Consider the following 12,221-nt stretch of genomic DNA (forward strand, 5'->3'; position numbering starts at 1 on the left):
TTGTTTTAGAAATGTACAAATTTTAAAAAATGTATGGTTCAAACATGTCTTTAATGTTTATTTGTTTTAGCTGTTAGTGATAATTCCCTAAGTGTTAATACATTTGTGTTCACATCATTATGCCATAATGTATGTTATGACTGACCAAAGGTGTCTGACTTCATAGTAAGTACAGCATCATATGATATAAGGCATTTATGTGTGTGTTGTGACTGACCAAAGGTGTCTGACTTCATAGTAAGTACAGCATCATATGATATAAGGCATTTATGTGTGTGTTATGACTGACCAAAGGTGTCTGACTTCATAGTAAGTACAGCATCATATGATATAAGGCATTTATGTGTGTGTTATGAATGACCAAAGGTGTCTGACTTCATAGTAAGTACAGCATCATATGATATAAGGCATTTATGTGTGTGTTATGACTGACCAAAGGTGTCTGACTTCATAGTAAGTACAGCATCATATGATATAAGGCATTTATGTGTGTGTTATGAATGACCAAAGGTGTCTGACTTCATAGTAAGTACAGCATCATATGATATAAGGCATTTATGTGTGTGTTATGACTGACCAAAGGTGTCTGACTTCATAGTAAGTACAGCATCATATGATATAAGGCATTTATGTGTGTGTTATGAATGACCAAAGGTGTCTGACTTCATAGTAAGTACAGCATCATATGATATAAGGCATTTATGTGTGTGTTATGAATGACCAAAGGGGTCTGACTTCATAGTAAGTACAGCATCATATGATATAAGGCATTTATGTGTGTGTTATGAATGACCAAAGGGGTCTGACTTCATAGTAAGTACAGCATCATATGATATAAGGCATTTATGTGTGTGTTATGAATGACCAAAGGGGTCTGACTTTAAATTAAGTACAGCGTCATGCGATTTAGGACTTTTTATGAATGTGTTATGAATGACCGAAGTTGTCTCACATCAAATACGAATTACAGGACACTACATAAAGTGTCAATAAATAGGTTATTAAAGTTCTGCTGATTTATGAAGGTTCTCTCATGATCCACAGGTTACTACTGTAGGGTGTGAGAGGTATTTAAATGGGTTGATGAACCTGCAAAGCTTGCATTTGTGTGTGTGTGTATGTGTGAGAGAGAGAGAGAGAGAGAGAGAGAGAGAGAGAGAGAGAGAGTGTGTGTGTGTATGTGTGTCAAATCCATGATGATTTGGAGTAGTCCAATCTGAGACTACCACATCAGGTATTCCTCTTCTGTTCCCATGATGGAGACCAGGGCTTGAATACAACCTGTTACAATGGTGCTAACATTTTTGTGGCTGATCTTTCAGCAGGGGAGTGGGTGAATGTATCAAAGACCGACTGGGTCCAGTACCACACTGTATGGCTCATTATATTGTTGTATTTGTGTACTGAGGAACATGTAACTTGGTTCCAGAAGAAAGACACTTCAATGTCTTCAGGTTGGGAGCTTTTGTCAAGGTGTTTCTTGGTATAACATTCACCAGGCTAACTACATTTTTTAAAGAAATTTAATTCACCTTTATTTAACCAGGTGGGCCAGTTGAGAACAAGTTCTCATTTACAACTGCGACCTGGCCAAGATAAAGCAAAGCAGTGCGACAAAAACAACAACACAGAGTTACACATAAACAAAAGTACAGTCAATAACAATAGAAACAACTATATACAGTGTGTGCAAATGGAGTAAGGAGGTAAGACAATAAATAGGCCATAGTAGCGAAGTGATTACAATTTAGCAAATTAACACTGGAGTGATAGATGTGCAGATGATGATGTGTAAGTAGAAATACTGGTGTGCAAAAGAGCAAAAAAAGTAAATAAAAACAATATGGGGATGAGGTAGGTAGTTGGATGGGCTATTTAGAGATGGGCTGTGTACAGCTGCAGAGATCGGTGAGCTGCTCAGATAGCTGATGCTTAAAGTTAGTGAGGGAGATGTCTCCAACTTCAGCGATTTTTTTAAATCGTTCCAGTCATTGGCAGCAGAGAACTAGAAGGAAAGGCGGCCAAAGGAGGTGTTGGGTTGGGGATGACCAGTGAGATATACCTGCTGGAGCACGTGCTATGGGTGGGTGTTATTATGGTGACCAGTGAGCTGAGATAACCTGGAGCCAGTGGGTCTGGCGACGAATATGTAGCGAGGACCAGCCGACGAGAGCATACAGGTCGCAGTGGCTGGTGGTATATGGGGCTTTGGTGACAAAACTAATGGCACTTTGATAGACTGCATCCAGTTTGCTGAGTAGAGTGTTGGAGGCTATTTTGTTTTACGAGGGTATGTTTGGCAGCGTGAGTGAAGGAGGCTTTGTTGCGAAATAGGAAGCCGATTCTAGATTTAATTTTGGATTGGAGATGCTTAATATGCTTAGAGTCTGGAAGAAGAGTTTACAGTCTAGCCAGACACCTAGGTATTTGTAGTTGTCCACATATTCTAAGTCAGAACCGTACAGAGTAGTGATGCTAGCGGTCAGTGGCAGCGGTCAGTTGAAGAGCATGCATTTAGTTTTACTAGCGTTTAAGAGCAGTTGGAGGCCACGGAAGTATGACATTGAAGCTCGTTTGGAGGTTTGTTAACACAACCACTGGTTGGTCGGCAACTGTTGCCGCTATAACAGGCGGCAACAATGAGAGACTTATTTCTGGAGAGATTCATTTTTAAAAATTAGAAGCTCAAACTGTTTGGGCATAGACCTGGGAAGTATGACAGAAGTTTGCAGGCTATCTCTGCAGTAGATTGCAACTCCACCCCCTTTGGAAGTTCTATCTTGACGGAAAATGTTGGGGATGGAAAACTCAGAATTTTGGTGGCCTTCCTAAGCCAGGATTCAGACATGGCAAGGACATCAGGGTTGGCGGAGTGTGCTAAAGCAGTGAGTAAAACAAACTTAGGGAGGAGGCTTCTGATGTTAACATGCATGAAACCAAGGATTTTACGGCTACAGAAGTCAACAAATGAGAGAGCCTGTGGTCAACCTCTACATCACCCAAGGATCAGAGGAGGAGTAGGATGAGGGTATGGCTAAAGGCTATCAAAACTGGTGGTCTAGTGTGTTGGGGACAGAGAATAAAATGAGCATATTTCTGGGCGTGGTAGAATACATTCAGGGCATAATGTACAGACAGGGGTATGGTAGGGTGCAGGTACAGAGGTAAACCCAGTCATTGAGTGACGATGAGAGGCATCTCTGGAGGCACTAGTTATGCTAGGTGAGGTCACCCACCGCATGTGGGGGAGGTGGGACAAAAGAGGTATCTGAGGCATGTTGAGTGGGGCTAGCGGCTCCGCAGTAAAATAAAACAATGATAACTATCCCAAACAACAGTATACAAGGCATATTGACATTAGAGAGAGACATAAAGCGAGGCATAAAGAAATAACAGGTGTTGACTGGGATAGCTCGCTAAGACAACAACGGGTACGACAACAACAGCTAATCAGCTAAGACAACAACAACAGGTAAAATGGCAATGAATGGGCAGCGAGGGTTAGTTAACTACACACAGGGCCTGTGTTTGAGGCTGGGGCCGACAGATAAACAAAATAAACTAAATGGAGTACCGTGATTAATGAACAGTCCAGCAGGCATAAGCTGGTGAGGGCAGAACGGACAGAATTACGTCGGCAGACCAGATGTGATGGATCGACAAAGGGTCCAGGCCAATTGGCAAAAGAGGTATTGTAGCTGGAGTAATTTTGTTTGCTAGCCGGGAGATGCGCATGGCTCGAGGCTAACTGGTGCTAGCTTTGGGACAAGGGCGTTAGCCACTTTAGCCACTCGGTCCGATGCAAAGGTCCAGAGCTTACGGCAGGAATCCGGTGATGTAGTGTATCATAGGGTCCACTGAGCAGGCTGGGAGATGGGCCTGGCTCAAGGCTAGCTTCAGGCTGGGCCACTCATAGCAGCTAGCTAGCTGTGATGATATGGAGAAATGGTCCAGAGCTTACGGCAGCAATCTGGTGATGTAGTGGAGAAAAGCAGTCTGGTATGCTCAGGGTTGATATCGAGCTGTGCAGACTGGCGGGTATTATCCAGGCTAAAAGCGGCTGGTGTCTGAGCTAAAGGTAAAGGCCACTAGCAGTGGCTAACAACGACTAAATAGCTAGCAGCTAATTAGCTGGTTAGCATCTGATGAGACCTTGATAATGTATTGTTAAAACGAGAGGCTGCCTGGATCTTTAATTTAAAGACCCTTGCGCCCTTCGGTCTCAACGTAGACTTTGATCTGAAGCCATTCTTGTGATTATTGTGACTTTACCATTGTAATTGTTTGTAAACTTGTGTAGTTAAATTAATCTATGATCGTATGCTATCCATTTGTTTGTATGCTGTTCTTTGTATGACATTTTAATATTTGATTATTAACCAATGGTATTAGGCCACTCTTGGCCATGATTACAGACACCTGTGCCTTTTGACACTATATAAACGAGTCATCCCGCAGTGTTTGTGATTATACCCTGATGAAGACAGCTTGGCTGTCGAAACGTTGGTATTACATTTTTGCATCTGAGCTCCTAGAGTGTGCGGCTCTCTTTTATTTTCTAGCATCTGATGAGTAGCTGCTGATGGAGGTTCTAGAATAGAAACAATAAAATAGCAGATCCATATCACATTGGGTGAGGCGGGTTGCCGGAAGGTATATTTAATTTTAAAATGGAAAAAGAGATTGAAATATATACAAAAAAATACGAGAAAAAACAACATTTACCAAGGACAATGACAAACACATCTGCACTGCTACGCCATCTTGGCGCACACACAGCACATATGAACCTGGGATATCAACCATTCAAAGTTGACCTTAGTGGGAGTGACCATAGAATTCTATAGGAGGGACCTTACTGAGTAAAGTAATTGTCATTGTCACTACTTAACACAGTCAAAAAGTAATGATTATTGCTAAACCCTGCCCATTTCCAAAAATTCTTAAAATGTTATTTTAAACCTATCCCTAACTATTGAAGGACAAGTTTGATGCATTGGTCTACCAAACCTTCCACGCATTTGGGCGGAAGTATCTGGGAAAGAGATTAGGTGTAATGTGACTAGCATGAAATCACTTTAGAGCATATGCCGTCCTTCAGCACAATATGTCACTCTTTATAAAGCACATAAATATACCATATTTGACATAATGGTTATGTCACATTTGACATTGGTGATTATGTCACAGTTATGCCACATTTATGAACCCTTTTTAAAGCATGACATATGGTTATAGATACTTTATGACAAATTTATGTAGTACTTATGATGGCATTATGAAGGCTTTATGAAGCATTGTCTGATCAATACATACCATTCTGAACATACTAATGCAGAGGCATCAATAAATTGTCCAGTACACTTATTGTATGCTGTTTTCACGTACATTCCCTTATGTCTAAGCTTCTAAGGTGACTCAGGCTTTACTAATTCTTGTGAAGAAGTGTAGGCTATCAGTGAACTGTATTCTGTAATTATGTACAAAACGATAGAAATTAAATTGTGCATTACTGCTGTTTGTTGACCATGACAGCAGTTCTTCGGCTGTAGGAGAACCCTTTGAAAAAAAACATGTAGAACCCTTTTCACAAAATGGTTCTAGCTGGAACATAAAATAGTTCTACCTGGAACCAAAAAAGGTTATCCTATTGGGAAAGCCGAAGAACCCTTTGGAACCCAGTCGGTATTCACGTAACAATAAGGAATTCCCCTAGACCACTAAATTTGTGAAAACCCCCCAAAATCCTATTGACCCCCATTGTAAAAGAGGTAACTTCTTCATTGATATTTTGTTATACAGAAATAACAAAACATGCCGAAAAGCAGCGGTGTAGTTCAATGTACAGTACATGTAGCCAGGTCAAAAATACAGATCTACGGTTCGCAATGCTCCCACATAGGGAAATATAACCTGTGAGAAGAGCCCTGTGGCTTCAGGCTATTATGTGTGGGAGAGTGGGAAATGTGTGGAGACGGTGCCCAAGTTTGATACACGTAGCTTTGTGTGGTAAACATTTCATCACAGGTAAGACAGGTAACCCTTTCCTGCAGTCAAATGACCAAATCACACTCTAGTGCCCTAATGGTTGGAATGTTAGTCATATATTTCATAATTAATTAACTTTTTGTTTTTTTAAGCTGAAGATCCTGTGTTGCTATGTCTATTGTGATGCAACCTCAAAATGTCATACATTTCAACTCTATATCTGACATGGTACAGGTGTCGTCTTTTTTTTTTTAAGCCCATAACCATGTGTGTGAGGCTAATACTTTTGTTTCCAAATATATTTGTTTAAGACTACCAAGAAACACTATATGTGACCCTGATTTAGCCAACTGCAGTAAAAGGTTAACTTGTTTAGTACAGTCCATTTGAAACTTCACTCACTACTTGTAGCTGTATAGTCCGTTTGTGTTGTTGGTCTTGCTAGCTTAATGTTCTAGTAGGTAGCATGCTAGCACTCACTCATGAGGGAAGACCTACAAGATTACGTTTTTCTAAGTAGTGAGAACGCTAGGGAGCAGGCAATGTTGAAAAGTAATCTTTAGATTAAATCTAGTTTTGTAATTGCCTAAATCAAGCAGACAACAAGAAAATTGCGTTTAAAAAAAGGTTACGTTTTCCCCACACACGGGCAGAGTTGCAACGTTCACAAGGGATAATCACAACAAAGGTATTTCCACGACGTGCTAGTGGAGTGGACTGACCCTTCACAGAGTTGCATTATTTTCCAGAGAACGCATAGAACCCCGAGTTGATTATCCTTTTATACCATGCCTATAATTGAACACCTTTGCCGCTAGCAGTGTGTTCATTTGCAGATAGAAATGTGTTCAACATCCACTGCAAGTTTACTAGATAGCTACAGTAGTTGCCGTGGTAACCAAACAAACAGACTTGCAAGTTTAGCTAACCAAACAATGAGTCCTAGCTTGCTATTATGAAAATCGAATTCAACAATGCCAATAATGTTTTCAATTCGACTTTTGCTTTCAAAAGCAGCTCAATTGAACATGTAAGAATGAACTATAGCCATTGAATTCTGCCTTGCTGATATACCGTGTGTTATAGGGAAATAATGCATGCTCTAGAATGCCCTTTACGCTAATCAGAAATGGGTATTCAACAATGCCATGGTATAATTAAGCAATAAGGCCCGAGGGGGTGTGGTATATGGCCAATATACCACGGCTAAGGGCTTTTCTCTTCCACGACACCATGCGGAGTGCCTGGTTACAGCCGTGGTATATTGGCCTTATACCACAAACCCCCCAGGTTCCTTATTACTATTATAAACTACTTACCAACGTAATTAGAGCAGTAAACATACATGTTTTGTCATACCCGTGGTATACAATCTGATATACCACGACTGTCAGCCAATCAGCATTCAGGACTCAAATCACACAGTTTATAATATCTAATACCCACTGGGTCTATTTAGACTCCGAATGACATGTGGCCCATTGTTTACCTTGTCATCAAAGACATGTGGCACATGGTCTACTTTGTTACCTGGCAATGACCACAAGGGCGTTTCAAAGAGCTGTCAGTCAAGTTGAGCTCATGAATATAAGCTCCACACCTACTCAGCCTGTTCTTTCAGGCTTCCTGGTACTTAGAGATGAGAGAAAAGGTACAATGTATTAATTTCTGAGCATTTTAATAGCTTAAAATATTATGGGTGATGTTTTGGTCATTCAAAAGCTTTATTTTGACTTGGGAAATAAGATGACTGTGCGGGACCTTTAAGAAATAAAGGACTGCATCAGATCCTACCATCTTTTCTGTACGAGGAAGGAGGCGAGCGGAGTGGAGAGAGAAGGGAAGGGGTCTGCTTGTGCAGGGGCATTTGGATGGGGGAAGGGCACACCGGCCAAGAGGGTGAGCAGATCAGTGCAGCTCAGTGTCTGCGAGGCGGTGATAAGATTCCAGGACTCTCCCACTGTGACAGGCCTGCTTACCCACCCTAACTCAGTAGAAACACACCGTACCACCATCACCTGACCCTCAACTACATCTACTCCACCTCACTATCATCACCAACCTCGTTCAACTCTCACCACACCTAGTGGTTTTGGAAACCACAGGAGGTTGGTGGCACCTTAATTGGAGAGGACGGGCTTGTGGTAATGGCTGGAGTGGAATCAGTGGAACGGTATCAAATACATCAAACACATGGTTTGATGTCATTCCATTCGCTTCGTTCCAGCCATTATCATTAGCCGTCCTCCCCACAGCAGCCTCCACTGTTGGATACTCTATTTGTTCTGGGAAGGGGACTAATATCTGACCATTGGTGGTTTATATATATATATTCCTTTTAAACCTAGAAAAATTGTGTTTTTGCTCAGCAGCAAGCATCAAATAGAAGTATAATAATTAAACAGTGAGTCCACTCTAGCTCGGATCCTCCTACACATGGCAGGTTGGGCAGTGAGCTGTGCTATGCTGAACGGAGCAGTGCGGGCGGCGAGGAGCAGAGGAGGCGAGGAGGACGCCGCGGCGCACATTAATAATGCAGGGCCTCAGCTTCCCCCCCAGCGCCACGGCGATGGCACCAGCCCAGCACTGTCACCAGGGGGGAGCTGGGAATACGCACTCTCCAACCCTCGCACAGCCAAGCTGCTCACCAGCTCTCTCAAACACACGCACGCACACACACATACACCAGCCCACCACTCTGGGCCTCCGCCGTGGATACTCACTAATTAAAAAAACTCACCATTATAATCATGGTAGAAACCTGTATCTACATCCACACTGCTAACTGTATGTAGCCAGGGTTTGGAACTATCTGACATTTTCATTATTTTGCAGGAATTGGAAATTCACCTTCATGCCCTTTGGACCTGAGAACTGTTCTGAAAAAGCCTCATAGTCCTACTAAGATAAAGAAAGAGAGGACAATGACATTCTCAGTGCAACTGAAGTCATATCTTACCTGTTATAGTCACTACCTCCAAATGAATAATAATATTAATCAAAACCATTTTTAAAAAGATGGCGCTGGAGGGGATGGCTACTGTTTTATGGGCTCCTAACCAACTGTGCTATTTGTTTTTTTGCATTGTTTGTAACTTATTTTGTACATAGTGTTGCTGCTACCATCTCTTATGAACAAAAAGAGCTTCTGGACATCAGAACAGCCATTACGCACCTTGAATTGGACGAAGAATTACTCCAGACACCCGAACAGGCCCTTATTCCCGTAATTCGCAGGGGAAAGAGACAGAGGTTTCACGGAAGGAGATCAGGGTGCCATGTGAGGATCAGACGATGAGTGGCTAATTCGCCTTTGCCATTGGTTTTATTGGACAACGTACAATCGCTGGATAATAAAATGGACAAACTAAAAGCATATATATCCTACCAACGGGACATTAAAAACTGTAATATCTTATGTTTCACCGAGTCGTGGCTGAACGCCGACATGAATAACATACAGCTGGCAGGATAGAACAGCAGCCTCTGGTAAGACAAGGGGTGGCGGTCGAAATATATTTGTAAACAACAGCTGGTGCACGATATCTAAGGAAGTCTTGAGGTTCAATCAGAACAGCCATTACGCACCTTGAATTGGACGAAGAATTACTCCAGACACCCGAACAGGCCCTTATTCCCGTAATTCGCAGGGGAAAGAGACAGAGGTTTCACGGAAGGAGATCAGGGTGCCATGTGAGGATCAGACGATGAGTGGCTAATTCGCCTTTGCCATTGGTTTTATTGGACAACGTACAATCGCTGGATAATAAAATGGACAAACTAAAAGCATATATATCCTACCAACGGGACATTAAAAACTGTAATATCTTATGTTTCACCGAGTCGTGGCTGAACGCCGACATGAATAACATACAGCTGGCAGGATAGAACAGCAGCCTCTGGTAAGACAAGGGGTGGCGGTCGAAATATATTTGTAAACAACAGCTGGTGCACGATATCTAAGGAAGTCTTGAGGTTATGCTCGCCTGAGGTAGATGATAAGCTGTAGACCACACTATCTACCTAGAGAGTTTTCATCACAATTCTTCGTAGCTGTCTATTTACCACCACAAACTGATGCTAGCACTAAGACTGCACTCAATGAGCTTTATACGCCCATAAGCAAACAGGAAAATGCTCATCCAGAGGCGGCGCTCCTAGTGGCCGGGGACTTTAAATGCAGGGAAACTTAAATCCGTCTTACCTCATTTCTACCAGCATGTTAAATGTGCAACAAGAGGGAAAAAACTCTAGACCACCTTTACTTCACACACAGAGACGTGTACAAAGCTCTCCCACGCCCTCCATTTGGCAAATCTGACCATAATTCTATCCTCCTGATTCCTGCTCATACGCAAAAATGAAAGTAGGAAGCACCAGTGACGTCGATGACGTCGTCCCCACAGTGACTATACGTACATACCCCAACAAGATGCCATGGATTACAGGCACATCCTCACTGAGCTAAAGGGTAGTGCTGCCGCTTTCAAGGAGCGGGACTCTAACCCGGAAGCTTATAAGAAATCCGAATCATACTACACTGGCACCAACGCTTGTCAGATGGGGCAGGGCTTGCAAACTATTACAGACTCTAAAGGGAAGCACAGATGAGAGCTGCCCAGTGACTCAAGCCTACCAGATTAGCTAAATTACTTCTATGCTCGCTTCGAGCCAAGTAGTACTGCAACATGCATGAGAGCATCAGCTGTTCTGGACGACTGTGTGATCATGCTCTCTGCAGCCAGTGTGAGTAAGACCTTTAAACAGGTCAACATTCACAAGGGCGTTGGGCCAGAACAGCTTCAGTGCAGCTTCCGCAGGGCCAGACGGATTCCCAGGACGTGTACTCCGAGCATGACCAACTGGCAAGTGACTTCACTGACTGAGTCTGTAATACCAACATGTTTCAAGCAGACCACCATAGTCCCTGTGCCCATAAGGTAACCTACCTAAATGACTACCGACCCGTAGCACTCACGTCCGTAGCCATGAAGTGCTTTGAAAGGCTGGTCATGGCTCACATCAACACCATTATCCCAGAAACCCTACACCCACTCCAATTTGCTTACCGCCCCAACAGAGCCACAGATGATGCAATCTCTAGTTCACTCCACGCTGCCCTTTCACACTTGGACAAAAGGAACAGCTATGTGATTCACTGACTACAGTTCAGCATTCAACACGATAGTGCCCTCAAAGCTCATCACCCTGGGACTAAACACCTCCCTCTGCAACTGGATCCTGGACTTCCTGACGGGCCGCCCCCAGGTGGTAAGGGTAGATAATAACACATCCGCCACGCTGATTCTCACGCGGTGGCCCCTCAGGGGTGCGTGTTCAGTCCTCTCCTGTACTCCCTGTTCACTCATGACTGCATGGCCAGGCACGACTCCAACACCATCATTAAGTTTGCCAATGACACAACAGTGACAGCTTATAGGGAGGAGGTCAGAGACCTGACCGTGTGGTTCAAGGACAACAACCTCTCCCTCAACGGGATCAAGACAAAGGAGATGATTGTAGGACTACAGGAAAAGGAGGACCGAGCACACCCCATTCTCATTGACAGAGCTGTAGTGGAGCAGGTTGAGAGCTTCAAGTTCCTTGGCGTCCACATCACCAACAAACTAACATGGTCCAAGCACACCAAGACAGTCGTGAAGAGGGCATGACAAAACCTATTCCCCCTCAGGAGACTGGAAATATTTGGCATGGGTCCTCAGATCCTCAAAAGGTTCTACAGCTGTACCATCGAGAGCATCCTGACGGGTTGCATCAATGCCTGGTATGGCAACTGCTTGGCCCTGACCTCAAGGCACAACAGAGGGTAGTGCGTACGGCCCAGTACATAATTTTTGGGGGCCAAGCTTCCTGCCATTCAGGACCTCTATACCAGGCGGTGTGAGGAAGGCCCTAAAAATGGTCAAAGACTCCAGCCACCCTAGCCATAGACTATTCTCTCTGCTACCGCATGGCAAGCGGTACCGGAGCGCCAAGTCTAGGTTCAAGAGGCTTCTGAACAGATTCTACCCCCAAGCCATAAGACTCCCGAACATGTAATCAAATGGCTACCCAGACTATTTGCATTACCACCCCCCCCCCCCCTTTTACGCTGATGCTACTCTGTTATTATCACTGTAATAACTCTACCTACATCTACATATTACCTCAATTACTTCGACTAACCGGTACCCCCCGCACATTGAATCTATACCGATACCCCCTGTATATAG

The sequence above is a fragment of the Oncorhynchus mykiss genome, chromosome 29 (genome assembly GCF_057628025.1).
Source record: "Oncorhynchus mykiss isolate SJ-2025 chromosome 29, ASM5762802v1, whole genome shotgun sequence".
Classification (NCBI taxonomy): Eukaryota; Metazoa; Chordata; class Actinopteri; order Salmoniformes; family Salmonidae; genus Oncorhynchus; species Oncorhynchus mykiss.